This window comes from Phaenicophaeus curvirostris, chromosome 4 (assembly GCF_032191515.1).
Source record: "Phaenicophaeus curvirostris isolate KB17595 chromosome 4, BPBGC_Pcur_1.0, whole genome shotgun sequence".
NCBI classification, from domain to species: domain Eukaryota; kingdom Metazoa; phylum Chordata; class Aves; order Cuculiformes; family Cuculidae; genus Phaenicophaeus; species Phaenicophaeus curvirostris.
The window spans coordinates 49,685,227-49,700,890 of NC_091395.1; positions in this window are offsets into that span (position 1 = coordinate 49,685,227).

A 15,664-nucleotide genomic window follows, 5' to 3' on the forward strand; every position below is an offset into this window, starting at 1 on the left:
TCAAAATGTCCAGATCAAAACAGAATCACTAATGAGAGCTGTGCAGCAAGAACAGAACAGTCTTCTCTGAAGCTGAAGCCTGTAATGCATGGCTAATTCTTTCAAAGAAAATTCTTGACTTGTCCAGATAGTCCCTGTCATGTGATAGTATATCTAAGACCCAGGAGTAGGATCCAGTTAGGATAATTTAAGTTCAGGTAAGTAAGTGAGACTTAAGTTATGGCTTTTCTGAAGAAGGGAATCATTGACAAATGCTCACTTTTTGAGGTCAGATAGATTTTATAGTGGTTATTGAGATGTGCTCCCCTCCCCATTTATAACTTCATCAATAAAAGTCACTTTGCCTTGTGCTGAAACTAGACTTGGTGGTTAGGTGAAGATGTTTTTCTGTTATAGTGTTCTAAGTTTATGAATTCATTTTTAAAGTCTCATTTAGTAGTTTTCCAAAAATTCAGCTATCCTGATGCAATAGAACTGATATTTCTCTATTTAAACTGATTTTATTGTACTGATATAAATATCTCACTCATCCACACTAAATGTTCATTTCTTACCCTTCTGCTTGCAACAGGCTTTCTGACTTATTAGGACACGCAGTGTATCTTCTCGTGAATGTTGCCAGTGAGCAGTTTGGTTCAGTGAGACAACAAGGAATACAGAGTAGTTCCTGGTTTGAAAAGTGTGAGCTGAATTCTTGTTTCTATAGAAGACGAAGTGTGGCAATCAGAATACAAAACTAATTCCAAACATAAATTTTAAAGAGAAGAGTAAACTACAAAACAGTGCCTAGATGTGTGCTAAATTAATTTGGTGCAAGTCTGTTGCTTTAAAAAGAATTCGTGGAGAATTACATTGGATTGTATGTGCATAGGAAAAACCTATTAAATGTACAAAGAGGTAATGGTAAATAAATCACTGAAAGGATGTTACCTTTCAAGAAGACAAACAACAATATTTTGGACTATGTTAAAAATCCGTTTCAGGCAGAAAATGCATAAGCAATACTTTAACCTAGAACTGGATGTTAAGGGAGCTGCTATTTATAGAAAAAGTTGATGGTAATTTTGCCTGCTGGGCATCTCCTTTCATACAGAGTTTAGAAAGATAGGGTTGCTGCGATTTCCACTGTTGTAACATTCCTCTTCCAAGTATTTTAAGTCCAGGTGAGAGAATGAAAGCTTTGGCTAGTACTGTGTTCACATTGCACAGGGCTTTGGGAGGAGAAGATAGGAGGAAAAGGACTTTTTTTTTTTTTTTAAGGCTGCACAATTGTATATATGCATATTTAAGAGTATTTAACCATGTCTGGTAAATTACTGAAGTTAATCTATTGTTGAATTATAGAATATTATTTAATACATCAACATTGTTTTTTTCCTGACCTGACCCAGGATTGGAATGGACTCCAATATAAATTTTTTAAAGCATTTCTTAAGTTGTATGTATTATAAACTAATAAAATAATTGTTAACCTATTTACTAAGCCTTACTGTTTTTAATCTATCCAATGTCTCAAGGGGTAGAGGAGTAAGGAGAGGAAGAAAAAGAGAGGAAAATCCTAGAAACTTTGGCCTTATGATGCAATTGGGTACTTTTAGTCTAAATCTGAAAAAGAACAAAAAACAAAAACCAAACACAACCCAAGAAAATTTGTGTAATTTAGATGACTCTAGAACCACAGTTACCAAATTAGAGGCATTACCTGCCTTAAGTGTTTCAACTGGCCTTTCATTAAGTCTGCATTTGGAGTTCTTCAAGCTTTTTGAGCCTTAACAGCAGTAGGATTTACTATATGTTAGGTTTGAATAGTATTGTTGAAGCTGTTTGTATGCTTTTTTTTTTTGTACATTAGTGCTCTCAAACAAGATAGACTTTTCATCTATTTAGATAGATGAAAAACATCTTTTCACCATTTATTCAGGAAGGAATAATTCCCATTCTGTCCTTCATGTGTTATTAAGGCTGAGATATGGAACACTGGTTAACCTGAAACTTGTGAACAAAAACCAGTCCTGTGCTCTCAGGGCAGTCTTGATTCTCATAAGCTGGCTGCTTTTCTTTGCATGAAACATTTTACAGCTCTTAGGGCTTCCATACTAGAGCAACCAAAGAGCCTCCTTATAATGTGCGTGTATAATATATACAATCTGTATGCGTGTGTGTGTTATAGATGCACATGTGTAAAAAGTGTGCTTGGGGAGGGCAACTCCTTCCAGGCGCTGTGAGGCATTCCTGGCTCTGTAATTTGGGCTTGCAAAGCGGTATGATACAATGTTGCTGAGCAGAAAAGCACACGATAGATTTAATGTAGCCAATTGTGTACTTTTGAAAAAAAGAGTAACTGTTCAGTGTGAGTTAATTTTGGATTTTTTCAGCATCTCTCTTTTAGGCTTTGTGCCGCATTCTTCTAGACAAATGCGTATTCCATGTGGGCCACTGTTCTGCTAAATGCTCTCAGTTCTCCTTTTGCAATCAAGATTATGTTGCTAAGGAGATTTTGCTTTTATTGGCGCCATTGATTTGTGTTAATACGTTTTGAATACCTCTCGGTATTCTTCCGTAGACAAGGCCAAAAGAAAAACTTCCCCGAGTTTCCCGATTTACATTACAAACGGAGCGGTGGTGTAATGAAGCCGATATAAAGTGGGCAGTTGAAAGGGAACTAAAGAAGGGCACTCAAGTGAGAAATGAAGAAATGTGCCGAGAGCGGTCTGTGGGCCGCCTTCGGCCCAGCTGCGGGAGCGGGACCCGGCGCAGGGCAGCGTCGAGCGCCCGCGCCTCCAGCCGCACGCCCAGACCACCCAGTCGTCACCGGGCGACCCGGACTCCGGCCACCTCACCTTCTTGGCACCACAGGGACTGCCGCCTGCCCTCCCCGTCCCCGCGTGGACTACAGCCTCACCGTGGAGGGAATCGCCTTTGTGGAGCTGCCGAAATGTGGCTTCAACCCCTACTGTGATGAAATGGGCACCCCTGTCGGCTCTGTGGGTCACCACCTGCCTTCCCTCTGGCCTGTGCACGGTACCCAAGGTCTCCGGCACTCTCAGATGGGGTGCGATCTGCTGCATCAATACATAGAGTCATAGCATTCTAGAATTGTTAGGGTTGGACGGGACCTTAAAGATCATCTAGTTCCAACCCCCATGCCATGGACAGACATCCCACAAGATCAGGCTGCCCAAGGCCCCATCCAACCTGGCCTTGGACACCTCCAGGGATGGGGCAGCCACAACCTCCCTGGGTGACCTGTGCCAGTGCCTCACCACTCCCACGGTGAAGAAATTTCTCCTTATATCTAGCCTAAATCTTCGCCTCTCCAGTTTATACCCGTTCCCCCTCATCCTGTCACTACAAGCCTTTATGAACAGTCTCTCCCCAGCTTTCTCCTAGGACCCCTTCAGGTACTAGAAGGTCGCTATAAGGTCTCCTCAGAGCCTTCTTTTCTCCAGGCTGAACAAGCCCAACTCTCTCTGCCTGTCCTCGTATGGGAGGTGCTCCAGCCCTTGGATCATCTTTGTAGCCCTTCTCTGGACCCATTCCAGCAGCTCCATATCCTTCTGATGTTGAGGATTCCAGAACTGGACACAGTACTCCAGATGAGGTCTCACAAGAGAGGAATAGAAAGGCAGAATAACCTCCTTGACATCACATTGCCTTGGCCAAGCTGTGCTGAGAATCTCCTTGGCCACTCCAGCTTCCAGGGTGCCCTTGATGAAAGGCTGTGGGACATGGCGCTCAGGGACATGGTTTAGTGGCAGATAGGAATGGTTGGACTCGATGATCTAACAGGTCTTTTCTAACCTAGTGATTCTATGATTCTATGACTGCCTGGTCCCCCAGGTCTGCCTGCACTTTAAAAACAAACAAGTGCCTCAAATCAACACTTTAAAATAAAAAAATAATTTAAAAATACCCAAATCCTTTTAACCTTATGTTCGTGGTGAGCTCCACAGAACGCAGGCCTCAGGAGGACAGCGGGCCTCCTGTCCTGTGTGGACAAGGGGCTCTCTTGGGTTTTCTTACTCTTCCATGTGATGTGTGTGAGCTCCCGAAGGACCCAAAGACCTGGGAATTTTTTTATATGGAAAGAGAGTTCAGAGAACACTCACACCAAAAAGATGAGTATTTCCATCCTCCAGGATTTGCCATCATAGAAATCTTCAGCCTGTGTCGATCTAAACCCCTGCCCCTGCTCGACATCAGAACAGCATGGAGAAGGTCTGGGTCTACGTGCACAAACAAGGTAAAGGGGCTTTTGCTGCGTGATACCTGTGCTTCAGAGCACCTTGGTTGTTGCACTGTGGATATTCAGAGATGAGGGCTTACGCAGCATCCGAAGCACCACAGTGTCATGGCAGGGGTGTGAGCCCCATGCCACTTGCTAGTGAACAAGCTGTGATAGTTACTGGCTTCAGGCACCCTGTTTAGGTTTGGTGTGTCCAGAGGTGGGAAGATGTCACAGTATCGCCTGATTTCTGATCCAAAAGAGCAAATGGATTTTGAAATACAAAAGTTGTTCTACCTTTTGCATCAGGACCTGCAGTCTGCTTTCTGTTGTATATTGTTTACTGTGAAAATGCCCCACCACGTTTATTTAGGCTCAGCTTGCTCCTTCATGTTCCTCCATGTTGTTCAAGCTAGAGGTCTTCATTTTTAGGCTACTGATTGCATTATACATACAATAAACTTTCTGTTGTGCAGTCTTACCCTGCAGTACTACACCCCTGCCAGCAGGATAGGAACTCAGGTTTGCCAAATAGAGGGAGGAGTAGAAAACCTCAGCCTCTTTATTCATTCTCTGTGTGACCTTTTGAGGACTCCAGGTATTAATTGACTTATTCCTGCGAGTGTGCTTTTAAAGATCTGGATCTTGAGTAGTTACTTAATAAAATAAGAGAGAAATGCATAAGGACAACTATTCTATCTAAATTATGCAAAGGTGACTTTAGCAGCAGGTCTTGCTTGGGATTTTTTGCTGTTCTGTCATAATTTCTCAGTTACGAGCAAAATCCTTAACCGTGTTTCAGAAGTGCATGCCCAAACACATTATTGTTTAATATATTTTTTTCATACCTTTTCCAACACGCTGTATGGAAAGGGCCTGTTTTTATAGAAGATCATGAGTTTTGAGGTTAATGAGGATAGGGCCCAGAATTCCTACTGTATTGTGTGCCATTGAGTATACAGTAGAAATAAACTAAGATAGGCAGACAGTGTTTTAAAATCCTCTTTCATTTAGGCATTTTGTTTAGCATTCAGAACACAGCCACATTACATGATTAGCTGATTTTAATGAGTGTCCTCTAATCAGTTAAATGAAAGTGTGTGGAAAACCTAAAAAGATTACTTTATATTTGCGGAGACTGTCTGTTTACATTGTTGTACCTCAGCTAAGAGGATACTTGGCATGTATGATGTGTCTAAGAGAAAAATGTGGAAGGCCAAAGAAGCCTTGAAGACAATTGGATCCAGCCCATTCTCCCTCTCCCCACAATGCAAGCTCTGATGACTTAGTATTTTAATTAACGTCAACCCTTACCATCAGTGCTCATGGGAACAATCATTAAACCAACACAAAAACATTTTAAATGGCTGGCAGCCTACCAGATACTGAGCTAAGCATTCCCATGGTAGAGTGGATAGTTTCATAGCCAATTCTGCACTGGATTAAATACGTTCTCTAATAGTACTGGCTCTAAAGGCTATTATTTTCATACTAAACAATGTAGTATGGTTTCTAAGTTCCATTTTAAAATGTTTTTATATTTACTTCCTAACACTAGTATCAATGTTATTTATATGAATGTGGTTGAATTTTAGTCTTTGTTGTTACTAAAACTTGTTTTTCTTCCTTTCTCCCATTTTTTGTTTTCCTTGCTACTAAACCAAAACTATTTTTTTTCTCTCTCCGATAATTCACATGATCAGATACAGTCTAAACCAACAATCAGTTTTCTATGTAGCTCTAAAAATTGCTGGCTGAGTGAATTTTAAAATCGGACAACTTAGAGATTTTTGGCTTCGTCTTATATGATCGGAACCGGGTTATGTCTCTAACTACCTAGTAGGTACACTGCTGTCCTCAATACTGCAATATTTGCTTGCCAAGTGTACCAAGTAGCCTGATCTTTCTTATTCCTAGAAGGCCTTTTTCCCTCCTCCCATCTTCTGTGTTTGCTGTTTGCTCAAATTGTTTAAACATGGAGCTCAATGACAGGCTATTAGCGCTGACTGGAGCCACACATAATGTGGCCACATGTTGTGTAAGCTTCACAACTTGTCTGCTAATTCGCCTCAGGCCTGACCTGAAATACCCTTGCTATTCCAGCTCTTAGCCCTTCCTCAGCAGAGGCAGACACTCATGCTAACTCATATGACACATTGGCCAGGTCCTTGATTTGGGGCCCAATCCTTCCTCGCTCTCTGCCAGAGGTGGTGCCACTACTGTTGGTAAATCTGCCAGTTGTGTTGTATGGACGTGGATGAGAATGAGAGCTCTTCCCTCTTCTGGTGTGACCCATTGGGAGTGAAAGCCTGTGGCTGCAGTGCATCCAGCAGGCAGCACAAGAAGCGCTGCTCTCCTCTGCCCACAGTTGTGTGAATCCCACTGGTGGCTCCCTGGGGAAAATATGAGTTCTGTAGGAAGTTCACAAGCTACAAGCAAGGAAGTTGGCAGGGCAAACCTTCCAGCTCAGGCTGGCAAGCAGGAAGGGCATTCTTCATTTCGTTCTTGTTGTTGGGATCTCCGATGCCACTGTGATGGGTACAGAAAGGAGGGATATTCTGGCCAAGTGGGGAAAAAAAAGGGGGCAACCCATTTAGGAAGAAGATGAGGATAATGGAATACATAATGAGGAGCACAGAGAATTTACTTGTTAGAAGAGGTTCTTATTGGACAGAAAAGAAATGAACCTGGAAGGATCTGAGCAGTGGAAAGTCAAAAGATCAATGCTGATGTGTACCACTGATATCCATGAAATTCCAGATCATGAGGTAGAATGATGAGGAAGAAAGGTGCATGACAGATTAGGCTGTAGTATTGATGGGTTGATATGGCTGATCAGAGAATGGAAATAAATAGAGGAAACCTTAAAAAGGCCATGGTAGCCCCAGCAATAGAGTATAAACAGTGCTTAAAAAGACAGCAAAGCCAAGAACAGATTAGAAAAGGGGAACAAGAAAAAATTGAGCGGGTAGAATTTAGGAGAACATAGAAAAGTATAATTCAGTGAAAATGTGTGAATTATGAGCAAGAGAAGACAAACAGCGCAGAAAGAAAAAGGGGAAATTCCAAAGACCATGAGGAAAAGGATTTAGAAGTGAAAGGGTGAGAGTTATGTGGATTCAAACCATGGGGGAGAAAAGGAAGGTAGTCACAGAGAACAGGGGAAAAAATGGAGCAGGATGAGGGCATACACAATGTGCAGTCAGTATACAGTCTCTTTAGGAATATGTTTAAATATCCTAAAACATGGACAGCTTTGGAAACAACAATCCCCATGATCACCAGTGATTTCCGAGCATCCGTCTTTGCCCTACAGGATAAAAAATTGGGAAGCTCCTTACCGTTCCCATTTAATGAATGCATTTTTCCACTCACGATTTTTGAGTTACAGGAAGAACTCTTATCCAATTTTATTCTTCTTTCTGCATCTTGTCAGCCTGAACTGCTTCCAATATCCAGTTTCACATCTGTATCAGAGATCAAGACCCACAGCATGCTCTTCCACTGTGTTTTCAGATCCTTGTTGAGCTTTTCTTCATTCACAACCTGAATAGGGAGATATGAGTAGCAGGGGAGGCTGTATTTGACCCTTAGTCAGCTGCTGCAAACATCTTTCCCCATTAAACTATGATTTTTTTCCTGAAGGCAAAGGGTTATTTTCAAAAGCACTGTAATGATCTAAGGTTTTTGTTTCCTTCAGTTCAGTTTATGACCCATATTACAAATGTAGGCTGTAAAACCTTCAGTTGCTAAAATGTCCAGAAAGTCTCTGGCAAAGTCATTATCTGTTTCATAAAGGTGAAATTTGCTGCAGACAGATGAATAGAGTTTCTCTAGCCGAGGCATGTAATTAGACCAACAGAATTTTCATGCAAATTCCTCCCTGAGGAATAATGAACAAATATACAGAATTCAGCATGCCATGCCAGACCATAGACTAAGGATGGATGTTCAAAGGATCTATAAAAATACTGAAGCCAGGCAGCTAAAAAAAAATTAAAGTTTATGTAGCCAAGTCTGTAACAAAGATCTTGTCTTGCATGTATGAAGTGTGTGGCACTCAGATTTACATAGTGAATAGATATTCTTATTTATATAGTAAAGCTTAGAAGTTCAAATTAGGATAGTAAGCTTATTTTCCTATGTGCTGTACAAGTACGTGTGTTAGAGATAGGCCTAGTTTTAAAGAAAGAGGAGCAAAGAGAAAAGCTGAATACAAGCAAAATAACTTGTTAGTTCCCTTAGAAATAATGGTGCTTCTTCATCATTTCCCACTACTCATTTCAACAGTGCCAAAGCTAGCCCTGCCTGTCACTGCTAATGCATACCAAGCACCCGTCTGTCACCACCCCCCAGCAAGGATTGAGTTGAGGGGGAGGTGTGTGTTAATCAACAGGATTCTGCTGTGCTTTTTTTTTTTTCCTCTTCTGAGAAACAATTGTCTTTCTCAGGTCTAGGCTGAATAAAAAGAAAGAGTTTAACCAGCATAGCTGACACAAAAAAACTCAAGACAAGTTGGTTTTCCTCCCGAAATACAAGGTATCTCAACCCTGAGAAGTTTTGCTTCTTTCTAACAGCATGTAGATGTTTTAGTTTTCCCCGTTTGGGTTAATTGAATGTTAAAATTGATTTTCAAAGATTCTTTTTCTTTCACGCCAGTCAGCAGAGAACTGACTCAGCATCCCAACAACAATGCATTTAGAGCAGGCATTAGTTTTGAAAATGTTGTTTCAACTCTGTGAGAGACCATGGCAACAAAGATGGGATGAAGACCTTTGAAGAAACCTTTGAACACTGTTTAGAAGAGGGAGAATTGATAGGAAAACAGAGGAAAAGAGAATAGGATTCATTTGCTTCTTAGTGATGCTACCATTTTAAGGAGCAGTACTAATTCCTATAATAGATTTCACTCCTGGGCAAAGAATGCTACCGAAAAGCCCCGAATGAGTGCCACTTCCCATTGAGATAATGTCTAGGGTTGTACTCAGGGTTTTTTCTCCCGTGTTTGTTTTGACAAGTAGATTCTTTTGCTTTATCTCTCTTAAACAAGAGAAGTTTTAAGGCTTAAAGATTTGAGCCCTCTGAGAAATCAAAACTTCAGTCTTTGAGATTGTGCTAAGTATATTTACTCAAGATTTATGACAAATCCCACAGAAGTAAGGAGAATGCTTAATACAATTCAAATAGGCTGGAATTTACCATCTAAATAAGGACTAATCTACTGCCTGCCTGTGCTTCCCTAGGAAGAGACACCACCACTCCCAGTGTAAAACAAAAGAGGACTTTAGGGAAATAGAAAGTCTGAAAATCCTCATAGTCTATTCATGGGTTGTCTCCTTTTAACTGACATTTCTAAAGTTATGCCCGCTCATAACAAATGCACTTTTCAGGTTTTGCAAGTTTCATTCTCTTTAAGATTTTCAATCTGTACTAAGAAAATCCCATAATGCTTTATCTTACTCCAGCTATAAACATGTAAGAATTTGATCAAAGGAGGCTATATCAACAGCTGTCTTTCAAGGTAACACGTGCAGTTTTCTTTCAGCTAGAAAGTTTTGAAGAAAACGGAAGTCTTTGCAAAGTCTTTGTGTGTTTGAGGTGTCAAAAATATTGAATATATTGCCTTTTCTCAATGCTTTCTGGGAGTTTAAAGCCATGGCCAGGCAATAAAAATGCTCTGCAGCAGGAACCCTTAATTTAGTGCCAAGAGATTGGAATGATTACTTTTGTGGGTTTTTTTTAATATATATATTTTCATATTTTTAGTATTCATAATCTGCCTTATCCCCAGTTAAATGTCAGCAGAAATAGAATTTTATTTTCTTGGATAAATATGGTCTGGGATTAGTTACAGGAGAAAAGAAGGGACTTGCTCTTTTTGCCAAAACAGAGAAGAGGGACTCCCCTCCCATTACCTTTTCACAGCCAGGGAAATGAACACTTCCATTATGCTGGACAATGAGGAGTAGAAGTAGCAGGTGGTGCTAATCAGGAAGTTAAGTAATAGCTGTACTTGAGCACTTTCTAAAGGATTACTCTTTATGGGAAGATTTGTCTCCTATCTCGGCACCGTTGGAAAGAAAACAGTGCGAAAGATGAAAAGGTGCCTGTTACAGATTTTCCAGCCCCTTCCCAGCCCCACACGCTGACCGCTGCCCTCCTTTTACTGCCCCAACCTGTTCAAATGACTCCAGCAGACAACTAGTAAGCCTATAAGAACAGATCCATTTTGCCTCAGCACACTGGCTGGTGACCCAAAAAAACCCAGTTGCTTGGCTGCTCAAAAGGAGCGTTGAATCTTCTGAGGTGAGCTTATAAATGTAAGTTCTTTACCTGTAACAACACTTTTGGCAGGGGAAAGAGAAGCTATTATTGCCATTTTTACTTTAGGAATTTCTTACGTGATAGATGCCAATAAAGAGGCCAAGGCTTGCTGAAGGGATGTAACCCTATGACTCAAACATGTCTTCATAAGGTACCACAAAGTTAATTCTCCATCATAAAACAAATCACAGAACAATAGAATGGTTTGAGTTGGAAGGGACTTCCAAAGTGCCTGTAGTCCAATCCCGTTCCACCACAGATAGGGACACTTTCCACTAGATCAGGTCGCTGAAAGCCCCGTCCAACCTGACCTTGAATGCTTCCAATGATGGGGCATCCACAACTTCTCTGGGCAACCTATGCCAATGTCTCATCACCCTAATTGTAAAAAAACATCTTCCTTTTATCAAAGCTAAATCTACTCTCTTTCAGGATGGTCCCACTCTTTGCCAAGTCATGTTGACTTGATTGTTGAAGGCAGGAGTAGTTTTCCAAATCCTTGTGTAGATCGCAGTTTAGGCAACACTGTTACAAACCCTTAGTTTTTCTGTCTCTGTCACTTTTCTCTGATTTTGAGTCAACAAACCATGACACATCATGCAGACACACAGACACAAAGGTAGATAGAATTTGATATTCAAATCCAGGTCCCAGAACTGCAGAAGTCATGAACCTCATCAGACTCCTGATGTCTTAGACTGGCTACCCTTTTGACCTAGGGAGGGATTAGAAGGCCAGGTACTTTGCTGGTTCTCAGCAGCTGTCCTGTTGCTTTCACTGTTCTTTTGTGCAGGGAGGAGAGAAAGTGCTAGACCTAAAGTGGTACAGTGCTGCCCCACATCTTGCCAAGGAAAGGCTAGCTTGCATGTATTTTGTATGCCTTCTTCAATTCGTCCACAGGTCAAGGATATCTCAGCAGTGTTTTGTAGGCCTATTTTGTTTTTTTGTTTGCTTGTTTGGAGGTGTCTTTTTAAACTATGCTACGAGTGGCTGACATTTTTTTAATTCTTGGATCACGGCATGTCATTCTTTCATGCTTTAAACTGCAGTTTTTCAGATCACCCCTCTGGACAAATGCAATTAATACAAATTAGGTTTGACCCCCTGGACCCTGCTATACTGCCAGCATAGCCTAAAAGCACAAAAGTGTATCCTAAGGATCACCAAGTACAGAGCCCTCTAAATTTGCCACAACTCCTCCAGGACAAAACCTTCTTTTAAGCACTGTTTTCTCCAGCCATTTCAGTACCACTGTTTGCTTTCTTATCTGTTGACGTGGTGGCTTAGCTTCCTCAGAACAGTTTTGTCTGAAAGATCATTATTTTCTTTTCCAGGCATCCCATGAACAGACCAATTGTACTTCATCAATTTTAAAGCTTGACTGTCTGCCAATTGCTTTCAAATCTAAAGCAAATCAAAACTTAAGGAGATGCAGAAAACAGTGAAAGAGGAGCACATCCACTTCAAAAAGGTTACCCAACTGTTTGTTGTGGTTTCGTTCATTTTGTCTCAGGCTTTATACTGATGGCTTTCAGCATCCTGGCTTTGTTTATGAGTCCTTGTTTAAAAGTCAGGGCTGTGCCTGCTCTTCGCTAGGGTACAGGCACACAAGTGGCTGCTGTGTGGTTTATTATTCACATTCAAACCTCTGCTGACTCCAGAGTTCCATCTGATGATTGCCAAGAGAGTTGCCTTCTGTATTTATGAAGAAGGACTTCACTTTCACAGCTGCTGATTACCATCAATAACACGGCTTGGAAACACTATCTAAGGTCTCTGGGTTTTTATGGAAGTCTCCTTTTGCCTGTTTTAACAGACTACAAATAAACCTGATAGTGACAGATATTTTGTGAGTAAGATTTTAACCTAGCTGCATGTCAGGGAACTAGTAAATGCTGTTAGTACCTAGAGTAACCAAGGCCCAATGCTACTTATCTTCTCAGGACTGAAATAATTCATATTGTAACATCTCTGACATCAGTGTGATCCCAGAGGGATGAATTTGCTGATATTTTCTTCTGAAAGCTGCAAACTTGAACAAAAATCGTAAGAAATTATGTGAAGACCTACTGCTATATCTCAGGTTTTCAGGGTGTGCGGCTTTACTGATCTGAAGGGTCTATATCTTCGGAGGCCATTGCCTACATGAGTAGACCTGCTGACCTCCATGGTCATTGGAAAACCCTGTACCAGTACCAGTAGGAGGTGGGGTCAGACAGCTTCCCACTTTACAAGGACACCCTGATTTCTCTGCTGTCTCATATGGGCAGCCTACTGAGAATTTGAAAGATCAGTCCTTCACTGCAATGACTTGTGGTTGGTTTTAATTGTCCAAGCTAAGACAAAAACATTTCATATGGACTGACTTGATTTTTAAAAAGCTGCTAGTCTTTGTACTTGTAATTGCTTTGTTATATACAAAGCATTTCAGTGCTACTCAAGACCGAGTTAACTTTAGAAAAATACTACTTTTTTAAGTTTTAAAGAGTTACTTTCCTCCTCCTATCAACAATAGGAATGGTTTGGAAGGTATTTTGGCTGTACAGGAAAAAGCAAAGAGTAAAATGGAGTTGCTGCTTATGTAAATGTAAGAGAGGCTTTTGCCGTATTCTTTATGTTGAAGGAAAGAATTTGGCAACATACAAAAGGCTAATATTACTATCATTTTACTAATGAACAGCACTGATAATGAATGCTGCTGTTACTGCGGTAGTTGAAGGTGACAACATACTCATGGGGTTCCTTTTTAGGGCCATGAGAAATAAAAAGTAACTGAGGTAAACCACATCACTCTGTGCTCCATGTGCTTGGGTAGTGGTAAGGCAAAAGGAATGCTAGGAGACACTTAGCTCTGCTAAGTCAAGTTTTGTACACAGAAGGCAGGCATGCATGCTGGAAGAGTGGAATCAAAGTGGAAAATCACTTTTCAGAAATCGTCTCAAACCATAAGTCCTTTCAGGGTGGAAAGAAGAGTCGCATCCCACTGCTTTTCTTCTGCCAGACTTGGAATGAGGAAAGTTGCCCAGGTGCTAGTGTCTACAGAAGGATTTCCATGCTGTGAATCTCAGCCTCAGAGAGAGGAGATGAACTTCAGCTGCAAGGAAGAGCCTATGTCTCAGAGAGGGCTGAATTGCAATCACACATCTCTCTCTGGTGTTTCCAGGGTGTTGTCTTCAGCTTCTCTCCAGTCAGTGTGCTGGCAGTTGCAAGTACCATTCAGGTCCTCCTAAGTCTCAGTTTACAATGTGTTACATTGTTTTCTGCAGGAACTATGGTGTCTAACTCAGGAATTAAACTTTTTTTCATTTCCTTATATAATAAATGAAATATGAATTATTGCAGAATATCTTCTACGTAAGAATTTCTATATCTGACAGTTTGCAGGATGCTGTTTTAAAGTGAATTTATGAAAAAAGTTGTCTCCTTCTGGGTGAAAAGAAGACTAAAGTTGTAAAGTGTTTATATAGGTCTAAAAAACACCCAGAAGGAGACAACTTTTTTCATAAATTCATGGACTTCTGTTGGGGGTAAATAAGGCTTTCTTTCTCTTCATGAAGTTTTGTGTGAGGTGAACAGATTTTGTATAGACAAAGCAGACTGCTGGAGTAACAGAATGGTTGTGTTTGTTTTCTTTGGAAGAGTCAGTTTTAGCCTGCCTCCAACAGAAAACAACTGGCTTGTGTGGGCTCTTCACTTATTTCACTGCTGGAGTTCTGTGCTCTTGCCCTCTTGGGATAGCTCTTGCGGTCCCTTCCCTATTGCTGTCTGTCAGGCTATTGAGAGCATCATTAAGCACAATAATACCATTAAGAAAAAAATAGTGGTGAAGTACTGATTGCAGCAAAAATCAGGTATGAACCTGTAATGCTCCAAGCGGAGCAGGGCTCTTGTCTAAATGCTTTGCCAAACTAACCAATAAGATATACCTTTAAAGTTTTAAATGCAGGGCTAGTTTTAATCAATATTCAGGATACTACGGTTAAATGCTGTTTTGCAGTACTGTCTGGGAAAGTATCTACCCTCTAAAGTGACTTTATAAACAAGTTAATTGTAACTGTATGAGAAATCTTAGCATGCATTTATTTTTTTTGTGAAATACAAAATATACTTTTAGATGTGCTTTTGCTAGTTATAAGTATGGCATATCTGATGGTAGTGTACAATGAGGCAAGCTTTCATTAGTATCCACACATTAAGAAAATAATGCATGACTCCTACACCTGCAACCCTAATTGAAGTTAAAGGTTGCTAGCCTGCATGGACCACCAGTGTCATCTAAAGAAGAAAGAAGAAACAAATGTTTAAGTCATTGAGCATCCCACCCACGCTTCCACTCATTAGTTCCACTCAGCCTGTACTAACACTGCAGTTGTGCATCAGTAACACGCTACAATCATCTGGTTAACCCCAGAAGGACATGTGGGCAGCTTATCTTCTAAGATGAATACTGGCTTTTAGCAGCAGCTCTAACAGCTGTATCAAGCCAAACAATGAAAATAGATCTTCTGAGTCTGTCTTCTTCCATAAAGGACTGAATGATCCGGGTTTGACAGTGATGTTTTAAATGAAGAAACTTGGTCAGATTTGCATGTATTTCCTTGTCTCCTTGTAAAATATGCTGTACAGTTGATTATAGTTAAAGAGCATCAATTATGGTGTGAATCTATAGAATATATTAGCAGATGGATTGTTTTCCTTGCTTAGTGGAAACGAGGACTACTCAATAGAGATAAAAGATATGGGAAAGTTATCCATAACAGTTCATACAATCTTTAGCATTCTCTTCCTAGTAAGCACTACGTAGTTACCGTGAGGTGTTTGAAACTCTAAGAAGAGATGCCTCTTTTAGCTCTTGCACGTGTACATCTACAACATTTTAGAAAACAGTTCTGGACAGGTAGAATATTTTTATTTCAAATCAAGACCATGTATCCCATGTGGCAAGGAGAAGTGTTGCATTTCTTCCTGGATTACTCAACGTCTTCACTTCCTGCTTACCTGTTGTGAAACTGATGTGTTCCAGAAAGGACAGAGTTACTTGAGCATTTGAACTCCTACAGGGTGCATGAGTGCGAAGTACTTTTTAATCATTTTGATTCTACAAATCATGCAAAA